The sequence below is a fragment of the Lactuca saligna genome, chromosome 3 (assembly GCF_052625555.1).
Source record: "Lactuca saligna cultivar CGN05327 chromosome 3, ASM5262555v1, whole genome shotgun sequence".
Lineage (NCBI taxonomy): Eukaryota > Viridiplantae > Streptophyta > Magnoliopsida > Asterales > Asteraceae > Lactuca > Lactuca saligna.
The window spans coordinates 200,611,081-200,621,916 of NC_136419.1; positions in this window are offsets into that span (position 1 = coordinate 200,611,081).

Sequence of the window (10,836 nt, forward strand, 5' to 3'; positions counted from 1 at the left end):
ACTTCAAGGTCTAGTTCTTCACTATTTTACTCCACCACTCTTTCATTTCTATCCTTACCCATTCAGCATCCTTTCAATGTTCAAATAAAAATCTTTCATGTTAACATCAACGTCCTCCACCATATTGTCTTTAACAATAAGATCCACACTATCATCATAATCATTGCCTTCATTATTATCACTATCATCATACTCACTGCCTTTGTTCACATCGTCTTCCCTTATATCCCCAATATCTACCCCTTTGTTCATATACTCTTCCCTTATGACATCCCCTTTCCAGCCTAACAAAAGTCTTTGAGAGCAAGATGAAGGCTTAATTATCTCATGTATTCTAACTTTAGAGTGATTAGGGGACATTTCATATATATTCAAACTGGTATTTCCTTGCTCAATGTAAACTTCAATGAGCTTATGTTTAGACATATACGACCGTAAATGACAAATATCATGATCACTACCCTACAAAAATAATCCGAAATCCAAATCAGATAGAAGTCGTCTAAAATGATAATACAGACGAATACCATCTTCAACATACCCAAGTTCAAGCATTATTTCATCTATGTCATAGGTAGAGAAAGTATCATTGTTGCTTTAGTCCACATATATTTGCTTCCCTTTAACGTTACTTTCTTCCTAAAAAATATGTAAACTCTCCACCATGAAAAAATAAATCAAGAAAATTTCTGGATGTCCTACTAGGAAAGAAACTAACGTCAATATATGCTTGACGTCAGATGACACATTCAATGAAACTAGCACCATACTGAAAGAAAGCTTACCATAACAATGTACAATGTCGATTTCATTCATACTAGCACGTATCAACCAATTTACCATCGGTTATCTTGAAGAATAAGGTTTTTGCATCTAGGGATTTTGGAACTTATTGTTGGGTTAAGGGTTATCAAAAGAAGTAAGAAGAAAATATGGGGTGGATGTTTTGACGCTTCATATCATCGCTAATCGTGGGTATATAACAACCAAATGGAAAAGACAAAAATACGAACAAGTGTCTGACAGATGAGGAGTTGTAACAGAGAAATGAGACAGAAACAAGACGGAGGGACTAGGCGGGTTAAAAACTTTTGACTCTAAGGATGGTTCAAGTTTAGAAAATAAATTAGGGACCCTCAGTAAAAACTGAAAAGTATCCCAAACCACAAGGACCATCCGTGTAACTTACTAAAAAAAATAGCGATTAAGATAATTGAAAGTTTAAGTCTAGTCTATAATTTCTATTGCATTTATTAAAATAAAAAATGAACACTATTAAATTTTAAAAAATAATCCAAATTGCTTCTGAATTTACAATCCATTTTAAGACGAAAGAGATATTAAATCTGTTAAAACTAAAAGGGTTTTTTGTCCAGCGGTATACGATGTTGTTTTTCCTCTTTGAGATTGAGAGTTCAAGTCTCGTTGGAGACATAAATGGAATAATTTAAAAGTAATTTAGTATATATTTTTATTTTGCCGTTAAAATAGACAAAATTGATATTTAATTATTTTTAATCTTCCGATTCTCATTTATTCCGTTCACACATGAACAACCGCAATACTTTGTATGGACCGTGTGTAATGAATCAGGACCATATGCATTAAATTTTGAACCACAACTGTCATTTTATTAAGAAACTTTCATTGTATTAAAATAGAAACTGAACACTATCAAAATAGAACGGCAAGATAATTGGAACCTTTTATTTATTTTTAGACAAAATATCATAAATGGTGTGGTTTTTAAAAATTTAGGATATGGTCTCTAAGTTTAGAAAATTTTATAGATGATCCATATAGTTCTAAAACTTTTAAAAAAATAGTTTATCATCCATATAAAAAGACTTACATGCCTATTTTAATATATTTTTGATTATTTTATTTAAATCTATTAAAATAATAATAATAATAACTTCACATCCTCCCATCTCGGTTTTCTAATCACCACCGGTACATTGTGGTTCTTCTTCCTTGATTAGAACTCAATGATGCAACCAGTAACATTGCAGATATGTTGTTATCTCTTTCTCATGATGAAAGAAGAACATCGACTTATCTTCTTGTTAATCCTCACTTCCTAATTAATCTATGACAACTTGTCTTCTTCATACTCATCTTACCATTCCAATTTCAAAGATCATTTCAATCTCCCCGAAAGTTAGAGTACAAAGTACAAATCCGATATACTAAACCCTAGACGAGAATCCAATCGAAAACCAGCATCACAACTCATGTATACCTCTTCACCATCGACATTCACAAATAAATTGAGAATAATCATTATTCTTTATCCAAAAAGTTGTACACATAGATCAACACATATTTTTCATTTTCCTATTCTAAAGTAAAAATAATGAAACTTGTGATAGAACATTTCTCAGAAATCTTGATGTGGTTTCTGGTAGCTTACATCCTCCTCCTACTCAGCCCTTCTCTAATTTCATTGTTGTTCTTGTAGGTTATATTTCAAATCTATCTATTTCAATAGAAGAAGGGGTGTGATTTTACTGGAGTAATCGATTTTAAGATATATGTGCACCAATCGATCTAGGTTTCTTTGGAATCGACACCAAAATATGATAGCGAGAGAGAGAGAGAACAATAGACTCTTATTTTTCTAATTATTTAAATAAATAAATATGTATTGGATTTTTAAAAAATGAAAGAAAATTATAAAATCAATACCTAAGGGTATTAAAGTCATTTCAGTTTACCGAGGGACCAAATCCACAACCAAACTAGCTCAAAAGGACCACGAATCCAAAAAAACCGGGGTTTGAATCAAACTCGAAAAACATGCATACTACAAGGACGATTTTTGAAGTTTTTTCTTCTTCTTCTTTAAATAGATTTAAGACAAAAGTTCATAATTGGTCCTTGTAGTTTGCAAAATCTTTCACTTTGATGACTTCAATGAAAAACATAATGCCCTTGCTCCATATGGTTTAAAAAATTATATCAATGGTCCTTCGAGCATTAACTTTAAGTTTTGACTAGTAAGTTTTTTTCTAAATGACCAAAAGACCATCGGATCAAATCTGAAAACTATATATACATCAAGGATCAATTCTAAAAATTTGATAAGTTTTTTTCATCACTTTCATAAGTTTTTTTTACCTTTTTGATTTTTTCTTTCTATTTTTTATAATTTTAGTTATTTATGGATTTTCTAATATTTTTATTCATTTTGATTCAAGTAAATGAACGCAAATTCGATAAATTATGTCAGAACTATTTTTATTTAATTTTTCTTATTTGTAAATTGAACCGGTAATGTTTTTTTAATTTTATTTTGTTAATGTTCATTTTTTACTTGGATGATCCACCAAATAATCGAAGTTGTTATTTCTATTTATGTAAAATAATAATTAGGTTAAATTTTATATTGATTTATATGTTTTAAAATTTTCCATAATTATTATCGTTAGCAATTTTAAGTTTGCAATTCTTATTATCAATATTTGACCATTTTTTTCATTTGCTACTAAAAATTTCGATTTTTAAATTAATAAAACAATATCATAGAAACTATGGTGAATCAAAGTGTATCAATAAACATCCAAGTACATCAGAATAATATAAAATGGTGAACAATATGGTGTGTGCACTGCAATTATCCCGGGCTCTTCCCATTTGAACCAAAAGTACCTAAAACATAAAATGAAAATTGTAAGCACAAAATTTAGTTAGTTTCCATAAATATCACATACCATACACATCAAACATATAATGGGCCCCGCCCAACATCGAGCCCCGCTTAGAACAAATCTGTCAATCATCAGGTCCCGCCTGGCATCGGGCCACGCCCGGTATACATACAAACATATAAACACATGCAAAAATCACAAAGATAAATAACATATAATATAATCATCAGGCCCCACCCGGTATACATATAATCACATAATAAATGCAAGAGTCACGAGGATAACTAGCATCCTAAATGTAATAAACCATGAGCCAACATTGGTGCTTTCAACCCGCTAAACACAGTAAGGAAACTCACATCAAGCTGATGAATCTCTGTAACGACCCAAATTTTCAAAGTAAATTTTTTTCATTATTAATTAATCAAACACATTTCCATAAAACATGAAATCCCAAAACAATTGTTTTCAAATCCACATGCATTACAACTTTATTTAAAAACATCATAGTGTCCCATAAAATATCGTTGAGAGAGTGCACATCGCACCATCAAGCCTTGACTTTGCCCTTGGGCTCAGATGTACCTAAAATAAATCCTCAAACTGTAAGCTAATGCTTAGTGAGTTCCCTAGAGCATACCCACATATAAACTACATAAAACATATCATACTAGCTATAACAGCTATACATATCACATAAGTCATGCATACAATAGATTGGGATGTTGTGGGCTCGTCCCTAGGGTCTTACTCCAGGATGCCATGGGCTCTTCACATGGTCTTAGACCTAAGTGCCATGGGCTCTCCCATGGTCTTTTATAGGAAAACCATGGGCTCTCCACGTGGTCTTACATCCTGTTGCCATGGGCTCTCCACATGGTCTTTAGTAGGAATGTCATGGGCTCTCCACATGGTCTTACAATCAGGTGTCATGGGCTCTCCCATGGTCATCCATATAAGCATACAACTAGCATATAATCAGTTACCATGTCTCACAATATAACTTCATCCATAGTATCACATATCATAGATGGTCCGACCTTGGTGCCTTCAACCCATTGGTATGGTGAGGAGACTCACTTATTTCTGAAGAATCCGTAAGCTGCTCCTCTAACAGCCCATAACCACCCATGCTAAATAATAATAATAACATTACCCAATGTTAGGATCAACACCAATTAAGTGGATAACCCAAACCTCAAGTCCTTTCATAAAGGCCCAAGTAGTCTTCATTTGTTAATGGGCCCAAAGTCTATGTCCAAAATCATTAATGCGTTAAGCACAAATAGACTATATAAAAGGACCCTTGTCCTCTGGAAGAAGGGATCATCTCTCTCTCTCTCTCTACGTCTCTAATTAAACCCTAATTCCCTCATACAACTTCTGAATAGACTATCGAAGTCTTGTTTTGGGACCCCCCCCCCCTCCAAGACAACGACCAACGTCAGCTCTTTCTTTGATGTGATTCTCAGACGACGCAACCCACAAAATGCGTTAAGCACGAAGACATATCACAACATTTGGTGCCATCTAGGCATGTACTCAGAGTTACAAAACCTTAATACGTCCATTAAACGACCGAAATGACAGGAAAGGCACCTGCGGAATACGACGAGGGAGAAACGAGCCCACTAAGATCAATGTCGTCTCTCGATGGCACACAACCATCTATCTCAGACGAACAATCCTCCATCCACACGTTAACAACATAAACATCAGGCCCAATAATAGGAACCACAACGGCAACAGTCACCGCCCTATGGTGACCATCTCCCGTCATAACATAGCACTCGGTTACAACCGTAACTATAGCTCCTCAGTCGACAAAGAACGACTCACTGGTCGCAACCGACAGTTTCTCAACCAAAATCGCTACAACAATAGGCGGGGAAAAACACTTGTTCCCCAGAGACCATACTGTCCTCCACACAATACCCAATGTTAAGCTATCAGTTCTCTCCAATAGAAAGAATGTTGCATACCCCACATTTCGCACAACAACCTCCAATATTGAACCCCTATTTCCAACATTCACAGAGATCCATACTCCCAAACACTGTCATCGTAAGAACCCAAGCCTAACTTGCCGCTAACACAACAGCTCAATACCCATGTTCAACAGACTTAGGGGCTGAATCTAAACACGTTCCAGCAGCCGCAACCAAGCTCCTAGCAACAATCGTCCATCTCACAAGTAGCGATGTACAACCAAATGTATAGGAATTCATATTATGCTCAACAATTCATGATGTATGATGGCTTCCCATATCCATGCATGAATAGCTTGGTGAGAAGCACGAGGTCTGCTTTCTGGCAGGAGCTCTTGCAGTATGAGATCCTACACTCGGTGATGATACCAAACATCCCCAATTATGACGGCACAACCGACCGTGATGAGCATATTGACACCTATGAGTGGATGATGACATCACTAAGTATGGAATAGCAATTCCTTTGCACATATTTCCATGTTACATTATCAGGAAACGCCGATAAATGGTTCAAGGCACTACGACCAGGAAGCATCGCATGTTTCGAGCAGTTACGCCACCTATTCCTTAACAATTTTGTGCAACTAAGGAAGGTAATATGAAAACTCGATAATAGCATTAAAGCAAAGAGAAGGTGAGTCAATATGAGTGTATTATCATATGCTCACTCTTGCAACGCTAAGCGTACCAGGCCACGAAGAGTTCCTCGTCACGGGGGCCTTCAACCAAGGCCGACTCCATGACCCCCTATCCAAGAAGATGCAAGGGGCGGTGCCCAAGACGAGAGACGAGCACAAATACAGAGTTGAGAAATACCTTAGACAAATCGAGGGTGAAGAAAGGAAGGAAGCCAACTTAAAGGTCGTCGCAAATGCATACATCAAGCAAGAAGAAGTAAACAATCACTCAAAACCTAACCACCGAGAACGCCATGACGAACGTCATGACAAGCACAATCGCCACTCACGTTATGATGAGCACAATCACCACTCACGTCACCCGTCTCGCAGGTTTCATCTATTTTTCAAAGACAAGCCTCAGAACCACCACGTTGAAGTACACACCTTTGAGAAAACGCCACCAAAGGCGGACAAAGACAAGAGGAAGTATTGTGAGTACCATAAGAGCCAAACTCACGGCACCGGCAAGGGCACAGTTCTAACGAACGAAATGTGTAACGACCCAATTTTCACGTCCGAAAATTTTGTTTTGAAAACATTACTTTAGAAAACATTAACAATTAAAAACATTGTTTGATCAAACCGTAACACAACATAAACCATGTCTAAAAGCCAAACCATACAACCCATCAAAATATCAGAGTACAAATCCCAGTGAATCTCGTAAATGCGGAAATCAGAGTGTGTGCATGATGTGTCGCTACCGCGCCAGCTCCTTCCCCTTCGAAGAAGAGGTACCTGAAACCAAAACTGTAAAACGTAAGCACAAAGCTTAGTAAGTTCCCCCATCGTACCACATACCATACAAACACATAACATACATACTGCCAGGCTATTCTGGGGTGCCTGACTACGCGGTACGGCCATTCTGGGGTGCCGACCTACCCATACGGCCATTCTGGGGTGCCATCCTACCCGTGTCAAGCCATTCTGGGGTGCTGACTACCCATCGTTCCTAACAACTGATCCTCGGGGACTAGTCCCCTCCTACTACCTCTATCGCATAACATAACAGGCCAGCATACAAACATACCATCACATACTGTCAGACATTTCTGGGGTGTCTGACTACCCTTCGGTCCTAACAACCGAACTCTACTACTATCACATATAACGTATCATGCTAACATATAACATAACAGGTAGTAGCAAACCTAGATGATATCACAAAGACAATCATCTATCATACATCTCCTACTGGTGGGCCGGCATTGTGGCCTTAAACCCACCGCTACTGGAAGGCAACTCACCTCAAAGTAGCTGCTGAACTGATCGGGAACTGATTGACTGCTGCTGCTGCTGCTCCGGAAATCCTCCGGCTCAAGGAAAATGTTGAGATGACACAAAGATGCCTGACCTCCTTCTCCTCTTCTTGATCTACTCTTCTTTCTCCTCAAAATCTTCAAGAACACACCAAAACACTTCAATCCCACAAGGAATAAGGGTATAAATGATGTTGGGAGCTCTGAGGGTGAATGGGGGCGAGCTTGGGGCGGAAATGAGGGTTAAATAGGGTGCAAACCCTTGAAATTTAGGGTTTCATCCAACAGCGGTGACTCGCTGAGTCCAGGATATGGACTCGCCGAGTCGCCAACTTAAACGTGTCCCGGGTCCCGTCCCTACTCGGCGAGTCGGATCTATGACTCGCCGAGTCCAAGGATAAAAATGGAAAATACTCAAATAAGATTTACATACCAGGAACCAGGTGCTACAAATCTCCCCCACTTATTTTAGACTTCGTCCTCAAAGTTTGCTGCTCGATCCTGAAACAGCTTGGGGTAATGCTCCATCATCTCGTCCATCGGCTCCCAAGTCCATTCCGAACCCCTGCGGTGCTGCCATTGCACTTTCACTAGCTCCACCCTCCTGTTCCTCAAATCCTTCGACTTCCTGTCGAGGATTGCGACTGGGCGCTCAGTGTAATTCAGGCTGTCATCAACCTGAATATCCTCTAACGGCACTACCGCTGAATCGTCCACTAGGCACTTCCGCAGCTGAGAAACATGGAAAGTGCTGTGGATCTGGCTGAGCTCGGCTGGAAGATCCAGCCTATACGCCACCTTGCCCACCCGGGCTACAACCCTGAACGGTCCGATGAATCTCGGGCCCAACTTGCCCTGCTTCCTGAATCGAATGACGCCTTTCCAAGGCGACACCTTCAGGAGAACCATATCCCCGACTTGGAACTCCAAGTCGGATCGACGCTTGTCGGCATAACTTTTCTGCCAACTCTGAGCGGTCTAAAGCCTGCTCCGGACCTGCTGAATCCTCTCGGTCGTCTTGATCACCACTTCGGTGCTCCCCAAGACTCTCTGGCCAACTTCACCCCAGCATATCGGGGTCCTGCACCTTCGTCCGTACAACAGCTCGAAAGGAGGATTGTCAATACTCGTGTGATAGCTGTTGTTGTATGAGAACTCGGCCAGGGGAAGATAGGTATCCCAGCTACCACCGAAGTCTAGCACACATGCCCGCAACATATCCTCCAAAGTTTGGATGGTCCGCTCGCTCTGGCCATCCGTCTGCGGGTGAAAGGCGGTGCTAAAATGCAAATGAGTGCCCAACTCGTCATGAAATCTCTTCCAAAACCTGGAAGTAAAATGCACATCCCTGTCCGAGATCACCGATACCGGCACCCCGTGCCGCGCCACGATCTCCCTGATATAGATGTCGGCCAATTTCTCGGCCGATATGCTCTCCTGAATCAGAATAAAGTGAGCACTCTTGGTCAGTCGATCCACGATGACCCAAATCGAATCCACTCCACGCGCGGTCCTGGGAAGCTTTGTAATAAAATCCATTGTGATATCTTCCTATTTCCACAGTGGAATGTCCAACGGCTGCATCTTACCATGCGGTCTCTGATGTTCGGCCTTGACCTTCCTACAGGTCAAGCACCACTCAACGTACCATGCCACATCCCGCTTCATGCAGGGCCAACAATAATCAAGACGAAGATCCCTATACATCTTCGTCTCCCCGGGATGAATAGAGAATCGGGACTTGTGCATACGTCCCAGATCGGCGCCGCCTTGCATACGTCCCTAATCGGCGCCGCCTTGCGGCTAAGCGCATCGGCCACCACGTTGGCCATCCCCGGGTGGTAAAGGATCTCGCAATCATAATCCTTCACCACATCCAACCACTTACGCTGCCTCATGTTTAGATTCGACTAATCCATGAGGTACCTCAGACTCTTGTGGTTCGTGTAGATGGTACATCGAACCCCGTAGAGGTAATGTCACCAAATCTTGAGGGCAAAAACCACAGCCCCCAACTCCAAATCATGCGTCGGGTAGTTCGCCTCGTGAGGCTTGAGCTGCCTCAAAGCGTAGGCAATGACATGCCCCCTCTGCATCAGAACTGCGCCCAACGCTGAAATGGACGCATCACAGTAAACCACAAAATCCTCTACGCCCTCTAGCAGGGCTAAGATCGACGCCTCGCAAAACCTCTGTATCAGTGTCTCAAATGCAGCCTGCTGCTCGGATCCCCACCGAAAGACCACGGCTTTCTTCGTCAGCCGCGTCAGGGGTACGACTATCTTGGAGAAATCCTGGATAAATCTCCGATAGTAGCCTGCTAATCCCAGGAAACTCCGAATCTCAGATGGAGACTTCGGAACCTCCCATCTCATCACGGCCTCGACCTTGGCCGGATCGACCAGAATCCCGTTCTGGTTGACGAGGTGCCCAAGAAATTGCACCTCGCGCAGCTAAAACTCACACTTGGAGAACTTGGCATACAAGCTCTCTCTCCTCAGGGCCTCCAGCACCTCTCTCAGATGTTCCTCATGCTCCTCCTGAGTCTTAGAATAAACCAAGATGTCATCGATAAAGACTATCACAGACCGATCCAACATCGGTCTGCAAACGCGGTTCATGAGGTCCATGAACACGGCAGGAGCATTGTTGAGCCCAAACGGCATCACCACAAACTCATAGTGGCCATAGCGCGTCCGAAACGCGGTCTTCTGCGTATCCTCCTCCCTGACCCTCATCTGATGATAACCCGAACGCAAGTCAATCTTGGAGAACCAAGATGCTCCCTGAAGCTGGTCAAAGAGGTCATCAATCCTCGGGAGTGGGTAACGGTTCTTCACTGTTACCTTGTTCAACTCCCGGTAATCTATACACATCCGATGCGACCCATCCTTCTTCTTCACAAATAGAATCGGGGCTCCCCAAGGCGAACTGCTCGGACGAATGAATCCCTTGTCTAGCAGCTCCTGCAGCTGCGTAGACAACTCCTGCATCTTAAGAGGAGCCAACCGCTACGGTGCTTTGGCTATCGGAGCCGCACCGGGGATAAGGTCAATCCTGAACTCCACCTGTCGCTCCAGAGGTATCCCAGGTAGCTCCTCCGGGAAAACATCTGCAAAATCTCGAACCACCGGAACCTCGCTCACTGTCGCCTTACCCGCCTCCCGGGTATCCATCACATACGCAACATATCCTGCGCATCCCTGCTGAAGATAGCACTTAGCCCTCGCTGTTGAACATACAGTGGGTCCAC